General features: G+C 37.4%; 1 non-coding gene across 1 annotated transcript; it reads left to right on the top strand.

Moving 5' to 3' along the window:
• Positions 1–2,170: 2,170 nt before the first annotated feature.
• LOC148580910 (small nucleolar RNA R71) lies at positions 2,171–2,278 on the top strand. The gene has a single exon (XR_015896229.1). It is a non-coding gene; the product is annotated as a small nucleolar RNA R71 (small nucleolar RNA).
• Positions 2,279–13,046: the final 10,768 nt, after the last annotated feature.

Raw genomic sequence — 13,046 nt, 5'->3', positions numbered from 1 at the left:
GCATGTAAAATGCCTTTGCATGCAATTCTGGCGTTTAAACACCGAATTGATGCTTGTTCTGGGTGTTCAACGTCCAGATGCAGCATGTTTCTGGCGTTGGACGCCAGTTCTATGCTTGTTTCTGGCGTTCAGCGCCAGCTCTTCTTCACTGCGCATTTCTGGCATCTAGACGCCAGGATGCTGCTTGTTTCTGGCGTTCAACGCCAGATCCATGCTCTGTTCTGGCATTGAACGCCAGCCAGATGCTCCTTACTGGCGTTTAAACGCCAGTAAGATCCTCCTCCAGGGTGTGATTTTTCTTCTACTATTTTTGATTCCGTTTTCAATTTTTATATTTATTTTGTGACTCCACATGATCATGAACCTAATAAAACCTGAAATAACAATAAAAACTAAAATTAGATAAATAAAAATTGGGTTGCCTCCCAACAAGCGCTTCTTTAATGTCAATAGCTTGACAGTGGGCTCTCATGGAGCCTCACAGATGTTCAGAGCATTGTTGAGACTTCCTAACACCAAACTTAGAGTTTGACTGTGGGAGTTCAACACTAAACTTAGAGTTTGGTTGTGGCCTCCCAATACCAAACTTAGAGTTTGACTGTGGGGGCTCTAGTTGACTCTGTTTTGAGAGAAGCTTACTGTGCCTCTTTTTCATGTTTACAGAAGGATGTCCTTGAGTTTTAAACTCAAGGGAGTCCTCATTCAATTGAAGGACTAATTCGCCTCTATCAACGTCAATCACAGCTCTTGCTGTGGCTAGGAAGGATCTCCCAAGGATGATGGATTCATCCTCATCCTTCCCAGTATCTAGGACTATAAAGTCAGCAGGGATGTAAAGGCCTTTAACCTTTACTAAGACGTCCTCTACTTGTCCATAAGCCTATTTTCTTGAATTGTCTGCCATCTCTAATGAGATTTTAGCAGCTTGCACCCCAAAGATTTCCAGTTTCTCTATTACAGAGAGGGGCATGAGGTTTATCCCTGAACCAAGGTCACACAGAGCCTTTTCAAAGATCATGGTGCCTATGGTACAAGGTATTAGGAACTTTCCAGGATCCTGTTTCTTCTGAGGCAATGTTAGTTGATCCAGATCACTTAGTTCATTGGTGAACAAGGGAGGTTCATCTTCCCAAGTCTCAATACCAAATAATTTGGCATTCAGCTTCATGATTGCACCAAGGTACTTGGTAACTTGCTCCTTAGTAACATCCTCATTCTCTTCAGAAGAGGAATACTCATCAGAGCTCATGAATGGCATAAGGAGGTTTAATGGAATCTCTATGGTCTCTAGTTTAGTCTCAGATTCCTTTGGTTCCTTAGAGGGAAACTCCTTATTGATCACTGGACACCCTAGGAGGTCTTCCTCCTTAGGATTCACGTCCTCCCCTTCTTCCTTGGATTCGGCCATGATGGTCATTTCAATTGCCTTGCACTCTCCTTTTGGATTTTCTTCTGTATTGCTTAGGAGAGTACTAGGAGGGATTTCAGTGACTCTTTTACTCAGCTGGCCCACTTGTGCTTCCAAATTTCTAATGGAGGACCTTGTTTTATTCATGAAACTCACAGTGGCCTTAGATAGATCAGAGACTAAGTTTGCTAAATTAGAAGTATTTTGTTCAGAGTTCTCTATCTGTTGTTGAGTGGATGATGAAAAAGGTTTACTATTGTTAAACCTATTTCTTCCACCATTATTAAAGCCTTGTTGAGGCTTTTGTTGATCCTTCCATGAGAGATTTGGGTGATTTCTCCATAAGGGATTATAGGTGTTTCCATATGGTTCACCCATGTAATTCACCTCTACTATTGCAGGGTTTTCAGGATAATAAGCTTCTTCTTCAGCAGATGCCTCTTGAGTACTGTTGGATGCAGCTTGCATTCCATTCAGACTCTGAGAAATCATATTGACTTGCTGAGTCAATATTTTATTCCGAGCCAATATGGCATTCAGAGTATCAATTTCAAGAACTCCCTTCTTCTGAGGCATCCCATTACTCACAGGATTCCTCTAAGAAGTGTACATGAACTGGTTATTAGCAACCATGTCAATGAGTTCTTGAGCTTCTGCAGGCATTTTCTTTAGGTGAATGGATCCACCTGCAGAAGTATCCAATGACATCTTAGCTAATTCAGACAGACCATCATAGAATATATCCAGGATGGTCCATTCTGAAAGCATGTCAGAAGGACACTTTTTGGTCAGTTATTTGTATCTCTCCCAAGCTTCATAGAGGGATTCACCTTCTTTCTGTCTGAAGGTTTGAACATCCACTCTAAGCTTGCTCAGCTTTTGAGGTGGAAAGAACTTGGCTAAGAAAGCCATGACCAGCTTATCCCAAGAGTTCAGGCTATCTTTGGGTTGAGAGGCCAACCACACTCTAGCTCTATCTCTTACAGCAAAAGGGAAAAGCATGAGCCTGTAGACTTCAGGATCTACTCTATTAGTCTTAACAGTATCACAGATCTGCAAGAATTTAGTTAAGAACTGAAAAGGATCTTCAGATGGAAGTCCATGGAACTTGTAGTTCTGCTGCATCAGAGAAACTAATTGAGGTTTCAGCTCAAAATTGTTTGCTCCAATGGTAGGGATGGAGATGCTTCTTCCATGTAAATTGGAATTAGGTGCAGTAAAGTCACCAAGCATCCTCCTTGCATTATTATTATTTTCGGCTGCCATCTCCTCTTCTTGTTCGAAAATTTCTGAAAGGTGCTTCCTGGATTGTTGTAATTTAGCTTCTTTTAGTTTCCTCTTCAGAGTCCTTTCAGGTTCTGGATCTGCTTCAATAAGAATATTCTTGTCTTTGCTCCTGCTCATATGAAAAAGAGGGAACAGAAAAATAATAATAATAGGGATCCTTTTTGCCCAGGTATAGAGGTTCTCTTATGTAAGTAGAGGAAGAAAAGAAGAGTAGAAGAAAAGAAGAAGAGAAAATCTGAACTCAGAGAGAGAGAGGGGGTTCGGATTTTTGGTGAGTGAGGAAGAGATGTTAGTAAATAAATAAATAAATAGAAGAGGATGAGAGGGGGAGGTTTTCGAAAATAATTTTTGAAAAAGAGTTAGTGATTTTCGAAAATTAAAAGAAGAAATAAATTAAAATTGAATTTTGAAACAATTAGTTAATTAAAAAGAATTTTTGAAAAAGAGGAAGATATTTTCGAAAATTAGAGAGAGAGGGTTAGTTAGATAGTTTTGAAAAAGATAAGAAACAAACAAAAAGTTAGTTAGTTAGTTGAAACAAATTTTGAAAATCAATTTTAAAAAGATAAGAGGATAAGAAGTTAGAAAAGATATTTTTGAAAAGATATGATTGACATTAGTTTTGAAAAAGATTTGATTTTTAAAATCACAATTAATGACTTGATTCATAAGAAATCACAAGATATGATTCTAGAACTTAAAGTTTGAGTCTTTCTTAACAAGCAAGTAACAAACTTGAAATTTTTGAATCAAAACATTAATTGTTGATGATATTTTCAAAAATATGATATAAAATTAAGAAAAAGATTTTTGAAAAATATTTTTAAAATTTTCGAAAATAGATAAGAAAAATGAAAAAGATTTGATTTTTGAAAAAGATTTTGAAAAGATAAGATTTTTAAATTGAAAATTTGATTTGACTCATAAGAAACAATTGAATTTTAAAAATTTTTGAAAAAGTCAACTCAAATTTTCGAAAATTTATGAGATAAAAAGGGAAAGATAGTTTTTTGATTTTTGAATTTTTAATGATGACAGAGAAAAACATGAAAATGATGCAATGCATGAAAATTTTTAGATCAAAACAATGAATGCATGCAAGAATGTTATAATGTTAAGATGAACACCAAGAACACTTTGAAGATCAAGATGAACAACAAGAACTTATTTTTGAAAATTTTATATGCAAAGAAAATATGCAAGACACCAAACTTAGAAATCTTTCATGTTCAGACACTATGAATGCAAAAAATGCACATGAAAAATAAGAAAAGACATAAAACAAGAAGAAATCAAGATCAAACAAGAAGACTTACCAAGAACAACTTGAAGATCATGAAGAACACCATGAATGCATGATTTTTTCGAAAAATGCAAGATGAACATGCAATTGACAACAAACTTAAAATCTGACTCAAGACTCAAACAAGAAACACAAAATATTTTTGATTTTTATGATTTTCTAATTTTTTTGGTATTTTTCAAAAATTAATTTGAAAAAGAAAAATAAGGATTCCAAAATTTTTAATATGAATTCCAAGAACCTTGCACTCTTAGTCTAAAGCTCTAATCTGAGGGTTAGACATGGCTTAATAGCCAGTCAAGCTTTAGCATGTAAATCTTTTGGATCTGGAACAGCAGCAGGTGGATTAGCAACAACTAGCTTGCTCTTAATAATGTTGGGTTGGAAGCCCCAGTCCAAATAAATTTAGACATGGCTTTACAGCCAGTCAGGCTTCAACATGCTTCATGAAACACTAGAATTCATTCTTAAAAAATTTTAGAATAATTTTCGAAAACAGATGAGAGATTTTTGAAAGATTTTTGAAAAATTTTTTTTTTAAATTTATTTTTTGAAAACAAAATAAGAAGAAAATTACCTAATCTGAGCAACATGATGAACCGTCAGTTGTCCAAACTCGAACAATCCCCGGCAACGGCGCCAAAAACTTGGTGCACGAAATTGTGATCTCAGGAAACGGTGCCAAAAACTCTGTACGCACGTCTTAATAAATTGTTTTTCATTCACAACTTCGATACAACTAACCAGCAAGTGCACTGGGTCGTCCAAGTAATAAAACCTTACGTGAGTAAGGGTCGATCCCACGGAGATTGTTGGTATGAAGCAAGCTATGGTCACCTTGTAAATCTCAGTCAGGCGGATATAAAATAGTTATGGAGTTTTCGAAAATTTATAATAAATAAATAGAAAATAAAGATAGAAACACTTATGTATATCATTGGTGAGAATTTCAGATAAGCGTATGGAGATGCTTTCGTTCCTCTGAACTTCTACTTTCCTGCTGTCTTCATCCAATCAATCTTACTCCTTTCCATGGCTGGCTTTATGTAAGGACATCACCATTGTCAATGGCTACTTTTCATCCTCTCTGTGAAAATGGTTCGATGCGCTGTCACTGCATGGCTAATCATCTGGAGGCATCACCGTGGTCAATGGCTGCATCCTATCCTCTTGCGAAAATGGTCCAAATGCTCTGTCACAGCATGGCTAATCATCTAAGGTTCTCGATCATACTGGAATAGGATTCACCCTCCTTTTGCGTCTGTCACTACGCCCAGCACTCGCGAGTTTGAAGTTCGTCACAGTCATTCAATCCCAGAATCCTACTCGGAATACCACACACAAGGTTTAGACTTTCCGGATTCTCATGAATGCCGCCATCAATCTAGCTTATACCACGAAGATTCTGATTAAGAGATCCAAGAGATAATCATTCAATCTAAGGTGGAACGGAAGTGGTTGTCAGGCACGCGTTCGTGGGAGAATAATGATGATTGTCACGTTCATCACATTCATGTTGAAGTGCGAATGAATATTTTAGAAGCGGAACAAGTTGAATTGAATAGAAAAGCAGTAGTACTTTGTATTAATTCATGAGGAACAGCAGAGCTCCACACCTTAATCTATGGAGTGTAGAAACTCTACCGTTGAAAATACATAAGTGAAAGGTCCAGGCATGGCCGAATGGCCAGCCCCCAAAACGAGATCACAGGATCAAAAATACAATCCAGGATGTCTAATACAATAGTAAAAAGTTCTATTTATAATAAACTAGCTACTAGGGTTTACAGAAGTAAGTAATTGATGCATAAATCCACTTTCGGGGCCCACTTGGTGTGTGCTTGGGCTGAGCTTTAGCTTTCCACGTGCAGAGGCTTCTTTTGGAGTTGAACGCCAGGTTGTAACGTGTTTCTGGCGTTCAACTCTGGTTTGTGACGTGTTTCTGGCGTTTAACTCCAGACAGCAGCGTAGAACTGCCGTTCAACGCCCTTTTACGTCATCTAAACTCGGCCAAAGTATGGACTATCATATATTGCTGGAAAGCCCTGGATGTCTACTTTCCAACGCAATTAGAAGCGTGCTATTTTGAGTTCTGTAGCTCCAGAAAATCCACTTTGAGTGCAGGGAGGTCAGAATCCAACAGCATCAGCAGTCCTTCTTCAACCTCTGAATCTGATTTTTGCTCAAGTCCCTCAATTTCAGCCAGAAAATACCTGAAATCACAGAAAAACACACAAACTCATAGTGAAGTCCAGAAATGTGAATTTAACGTAAAAACTAATAAAAATATCCCTAAAAGTAACTAGATCTTACTAAAAACATACTAAAAACAATGCCAAAAAGCGTATAAATTATCCGCTCATCACCCCCATCTCAAGTATGTATTTCTTGGAGAAGAAGAGGCCCTGCCAGTGATCATCAATTCCTCCTTAAACATGGAAGAAGAAACAAAGCTAATTGAAGTGCTGAAAATTCACAAGACATCCTTGGGATGGACAATCGATGATATCAAGGGCATAAGCCCTACCATCTGTGTGCACAAGATTTTGCTGGAGGAAGACTTAAGGCCTGTAGTACAACCCCAAAGAAGGCTTAACCCAGCCATGAAGAAGGTGGTTCAAAAAGAAGTGATGAAGCTGTGGAATGCTGGAATCATATACCCAATCTCTGACAGCCCTTGTGTAAGCCCAGTTTAAGTGGTGCCAAAGAAAGGCAGCATGATTGTCATCTTCAATGAGAAGAATGAACTCATTCCCACAAGGACAGTGACAGGGTGGAGGATGTGCATAGATTATAGAAGGCTGAATGAGGCTACAAGAAAAGATCATTTTCCTCTCCTTTTCATTGATCAGATGCTGGAAAGATTGGCTGGTGATACCTATTACTGCTTCCTGGATGGGTATTCTAGGTACAATCAAATAGTGGTAGATCCCAAGAACCAAGAGAAGACCTCATTCACATGTCTGTTCAGAGTCTTTGCCTACAGAAGGATGCCCTTTGGGCTATGCAATGCCCCTGCAACTTTTCAAATGTGTATGCTTTCTATATTCTCTGACATTGTAGAAAAATTTTTAGAAGTCTTCATGAATTTTTCTATCTTTGGCAATTCATTTGATACCTGCTTGCATCATTTAACTCTTGTCTTGAAAAGATGCCAAGAAACTAATCTGGTATTGAATTGGGAAAAATGCCATTTCATGGTTTCAGAAGGGATAGTTCTTGCGCATAAAGTTTCAAGCAAAGGTATAGAATTTGATAAGGCTAAAATAGAGATCATAGAAAAGCTTCCTGTACTTGCTAATGTGAAAGTAGTAAGAAGTTTTCTTGGACATGATGGTTTTTACAGGAGTTTCATCAAAGATTTTTCAAAAATAGCAAAACCACTAAGCAATTTGCTAGTGATTGACAATCCTTTCATCTTTGATGACAATTGCAAGCATGCTTTTGAAACTTTAAAAAGAAAACTCACTACAACACCAATCATCACACCCCCAGATTGAAAATTGCCTTTTGAACTCATGTGTGATGCAAGTGACTTTGCAATTGGTGCTGTATTGGGGCAAAAGAAAGACAAGCTACATCGTGTTATATACTATGCAAGTGAGGTGTTGAATGAGGCACAAAAAAATTATACCACCACTGAGAAAGAGCTCTTGGCAATGGTATATGCATTTGATAAATTTAGACAATACTTGATTGGTTCAAAGATTATAGTATATACTGATCATGCTGCTCTCAAGTATCTCATGTCTAAACAGGATTCAAAACCAAGGCTTATTAGGTGGGTGTTGCTGCTACAAGAATTTGACATTGAAGTGAGAAATAGGAAGGAAAATGAGAAGCAGGTGGCAGACCATTTGTTAAGACTCCTACAAGAAGCCAACAAAGATATACCACAACCAGTGAATGAGAAGTTTCCAGACGAATATCTCCTCCAAATCCAGCAGGCACCTTGGTTTGCTGACATTGCAAACTACAAGGTGGGAAGGAAGATCCCTAAAGAGTTCACCAAGCAACAAGTGTAGAAGCTGCATAATGAGGCAAATAAATTTTTATGGGATGAACCTTTCTTGTTCAAGAGATGTCCAGATGGGATGATTAGGAGGTGTGTCCCTGAAAGTGAGATGAGAGACATACTGTGGCACTAACATGGTTCAGCTTGTGGTGGACATTTTGGGCTAGAAAGAATAGCAGCCAAAGTACTTCAAAGCGAATTCTATTGGCCAACAATATTTAAAGATGCCAGAGAGTTTGTGCATCAATGCAATGAATGTCAAAGAGCTGGAGGGTTGACAAAGAGGAATGAAATGCCTCAAAACTTAATTTTGGAAGTAGAACTGTTTGACCTCGGGGGAATAGATTTCATGGGCCCCTTTCCTCTATCCTATTCCTTCAAATACATTCTGGTGGCAGTGGAATATGTCTCCAAAATGGGTGGAAGCCATAGCAACAACTACCTATGATGCACCGATTGTTCTTCAATTTCTTAAGAGACACATTTTCACTAGATATGGGGTACCTAACGGCCTTATTAGTGATGGTGGTAGCCACTTTTGCAACAGAGAGATGGAAAAGCTACTTCACAAATATGGAATAATTCACAAAGTAGCCACACCATATCATGCTCAGACTAATGGCCAAGCTGAATTAGCAAATAGAGAGATGAAGAAAATTCTAGAGAAGACAGTAGGGATCACAAGGAAAGACTGGGCAAGAAAATTGGATGATGTTCTGTGGGCATATAGAACAGCATTCAAAACTCCAATTGGGAAGTCACCATTTTAGCTAATCTATGGCAAATATTGTCACCTTCCTGTAGAGCTTGAACACAAAACATTCTGGGCCACTAGGCTCCTCAATCTTGATTCTCAAGTAGCAGGAGAGAAAAGGTTACTGCAACTCAATGAGCTAGATGAATTCAGATTGGAAGCTTATGAGAATGCAAAGATATACAAGGAGAGAGCTAAAAAATGGCATGATAAAAAAATATTGAAAAGGGAGTTCAAACCAGGACAACAAGTGCTCTTATATAATTCCAGGCTCAACGTTTTTCCTGACAAACTCAAGTCCAAATGGATTGGCTCTTATCGGATAACTAAGGTTTTCCCACATGGAAGCCTTGAACTTCTGAATGAAACCACAAAGGAGATAATCACAGCAAATGGCCAAAGAGCTAAGCATTATCTGGGAGGATTTTGGAACAAAGAAGAAAGTGTTCAGGAGTTGGAATGAATAAAGAAAGAGGACGTCAAGCTAATGACGATAAACAAGCACTTGTTAGGAGGCAACCCAACCAGAGATAGTTTTCTTTTCCTAATTATTTCAATAAAAGGGCCAAGTAGATTTATCTATATTGCAGGGAGCTAAGTTTGGTGTTGTACACTAAAACAATTTAAGGGTGAATGAATGATGCTAAGTTTGATGTTCCACCAAAAAGTTCATTTAAAAACACATTTCAACCCTTCGCATAAATGGTTACTAGCTCCAAACAATCAGGGAAACTACTCAACCATTGTCTATTTTCTATTTTTTTTTAATTTTGTTCCTTTCAGTAAGGCACAAGGTTTTCATATATATGGTTGATTTGTTGCATAAGAGGTATTGGCAAGGGACTAAGTTTGGTGTTCACACACCAAAGTAAGTTCAAAAGCCTACAAACATTCATGCATATTAACCATTTTTCAAGTGCTTGCGGAACAAGCAACTTTCACCACCAGTGCAGAAAACTATTCAACTTTTTGGAAAGACTATACATCATCAGCAAGAAAAGCATAAAAGCTAAAAAGGAGGATGAAAGACCAAGCTAGAGGATACCAAAAGGTTGTATTGTTACTCAACTGTTTACATCTGCTAAGCTTTAGTTGAAAGTTTAATTATTCCCCCCTCTGATAAGTTTACCCTTATCTGCACTCTGCTCATCTATTGTCCTGTTATTATTCAATTAAGTGTTCGAAGTATAAATGTCTGCATCACTCATCTTACTTGAATACATATCTTGTTTCCCTTTATGCATGAATAAGAGAAAAATGTTGAAACAAAAAGTAATTATCCAATTTGGTAGGAATAATAAAGCTCAGTGGTGGTATATATGTATGATTGTTAAAGTAAGCTCATTAATAAAGGACAAAGGTTAGGATGATCCCTTGAAGTGTGAGCTTAGTTGCTGTTGTAAAACCTTCAATTAATAAATATCCTTGGAAAAAGAAAGAAAGAAAAGCCAAGAATTGGCAAAGAAACAAATAATAAGGCTAGGCATCAATAGCTTGAACCTTAGGACACATGCCTGTGATGCTACTGTATTAGGATTTGCTTGGATTATTAGGTTCTAAGGAGTATTTCAAAACTTGGTAACTTGGATTAACAAATCTGGGATTATCAACCGAAAGTCCATTATCAAGAGCAACCTAATTACAAAGTATTTAGTAACCCAAAGAGGTGCTGGGCATCAATGTCTTAGGATGAATTGTGAGCCAAGTGTTTGTGGTGGAGATGTGTTGACTGAAAAACAAAGCTAAAAAGCTGTTGCAACACATAACACTTAGCTGTGAAAATAAAAGTGTAAGCTTATCAGCAAAAAAAAAACAAAAGAAAATTAAAACACCAGGGATGGATAAATAACAAGGTTCACAGCAGCAACTTTGATCATCACTTAAATGGACATTTCAATCCTGAAATCTAAAGAAAGTAGAGCTTCAATTTCATCTGCATAAAATCCCATGAACCAAATTCTATTACCTGCTAAATAAGGACAAATATGCTTCTCAGTTTCCTTTCATTTTTTCTCATGTTTTAGTGCTTGCTTGGGGACAAGCAAGATTTAAGTTTGGTGTTGTGATGACAAGTCATCTTATGGTAGTTTCACAAGTATTTTTCATTTGTTTCATTAGGTTTTATGCACTTTCTTGCAAAATAAGTAAGTGGTTGGAGTGGAATTTCATGATTATTGTGATTCAATCAAACATCATTTATTTTATGCAAAATCATGAGATTTATGCAAGAATTAAGTGATTATTATGAATAATGCAAGTTCTTATGATTTTGGTGAGACTTTGATTGCTGTTTTGATTGAATACAGGTGAGAAAATGAAGAAAAAGAGGGTCAATACAGAGTAACGTTGCGTTCAAACAAAGAACACCACGCTCAGTAAGTGAAGTGCACGCGCATGGGACGCTTACGCGTCAGGGGAAATTTTCGAAGGCGCACGCGTTCGCGTGCATGACGCGTACGCGTGGAAATGTTTGGCGCTCGTTTTCAAAAGAGAGCGCTACATTCACTAAGCCAGCATTTTCGGGCATGTTCGAATTTGGAGGCAAAGTTTTGCAAACGACGCGCACGCGTGCTTGACACGCACGCATCGACGGAGCACCTGAGATAAAACACGTTCACGCGTGGCTGGCGCTAAAGCCTGGATTGGATATTTTGCTACCCACGAGCATGTGTACATGACGTGCATGCGTGGGGCAGCGTTCATTAAGCAAACGTAGCGCTCAATAAGAAAACGCTACTGAGGGCGTGTACGCGTGATCATGGCGCGCGAGCATGTTGGGGGTTGAAGACTGTTAGTGACTTGTACGCGTACATGACGCGTACGCATCGATGAGTAGAAAGCGCAAAAGAACGCGCACGCGTTAGAGACGCGCACGCGTGGACGAATGAACGCTGCGCTCACTTTGAGAGCGCAACGTTCCCCTAGAAGCTGCAACAAATTGCGACTCTGATCCACTTCTTCATAGGCCAAAAATCCCACTCCAAGTACTTGAGGACTGAAATAGAAAGTGTATAAATAGTGAGGAATTTGATTTCATAGGCACTCTTTTACTTTCCTTTTAGAATTTTAGAATTTAAATCAGATCTGAATTTTCCTTTCTGTTTTGTTTTCTCTCTTCTGCAACTTCTACTTTCTGTTTTTGGGTCTTTTGACTTCGGATTGAAGAATTCGTCTGAATTCCTTCATCTTGGAGTTCTCTTTTATTTTTCCTTTGATAGTTTTATAAGTTGGAGATCTGATCATAGTTTACTTTCTGATTTTCTTTCTTCTGCAATTTCTTCGTTTCTGTTTTGAGAGCAATTGAGATTTTAGTTTTCGTTCTATTTTATCTTTCTTCTGCAATTGTCAATTTCTCATTTAGGATTTTAGAGTTGATCTAAGTTTTGATTCTGTTTTGATTCTTCTGCAATTTCATATTTCTATTTTGGTACTGAAATCCTGATTGGAATTTCTTCATCTGAGAGTTCTTTAGTTTATTGCACTTTACAATTTCCAGTTCTGTTTCAACTCCCATTACCCAAACCCTTTTATTCTTCATGCAATTTAAGTTTCCTAGCAATTTAGATTCAGCAATTTAAATTACTTGCACTTTAAGTTTCAATTATTTACTTTTCTTGCAATTTAAGTTTAAGCTCTTTTAATTTCTTGCACTTTAAGTTTCTGCAATTTACTCCTTCTGAAATTTAAGATTCTGCCAATTTACTTTCCACATTTTACTTTCATTCAATTTATTGTCTGTTAATCAAAATTTCACCAAATTCATCAAATATTCACTTAACTAAATTCATCACCATACTAAAGTTACTCAATCCATCAATCCCTATGGGATCGACCTCACTCCTGTGAGTTATTACTACTTGATGCGACCGAGTACACTTGCCGGTGAGTTTGTGTGGAATCGTTTTTCCCTCATCAGCCTCCTCCAAGAAAAAGGACAAAGAGAAAGGGCCTATGCCTTGAAGTTGCTCCAAGAATCAAAGGTTGTTGAGTCCCATGGTTAAAAATTTTAGTTCTGAATTTCTGTTAGTTGTTTATTTGGTTATCTAATTGCTGTTTTGTTTTCTTATGTTTGAAGTCTCTTTTTTTTTGTCCTTAATGTTTATGGTTTTAATTGAGAAAGAAAATGTCTTTGTGTCAAGCATCATTACAATCAATAAAAAGTAGTTTGTTTTCATAAGAATCAATGATGAGTTATGCAAAAATAAGAATAAAGAGACTAAGACCAAGTGAGATAATTCAAGACTAAGATATGAGGAACAAAGTATGGAACCATGAATGA

This window comes from Arachis ipaensis, chromosome B10, assembly GCF_059453495.1.
Source record: "Arachis ipaensis isolate K30076 ecotype BB chromosome B10, ASM5945349v1, whole genome shotgun sequence".
Lineage (NCBI taxonomy): Eukaryota > Viridiplantae > Streptophyta > Magnoliopsida > Fabales > Fabaceae > Arachis > Arachis ipaensis.
Note: the sequence above shows the minus strand (reverse complement) of the source record. Positions and strands in the feature narration are given on the sequence as shown.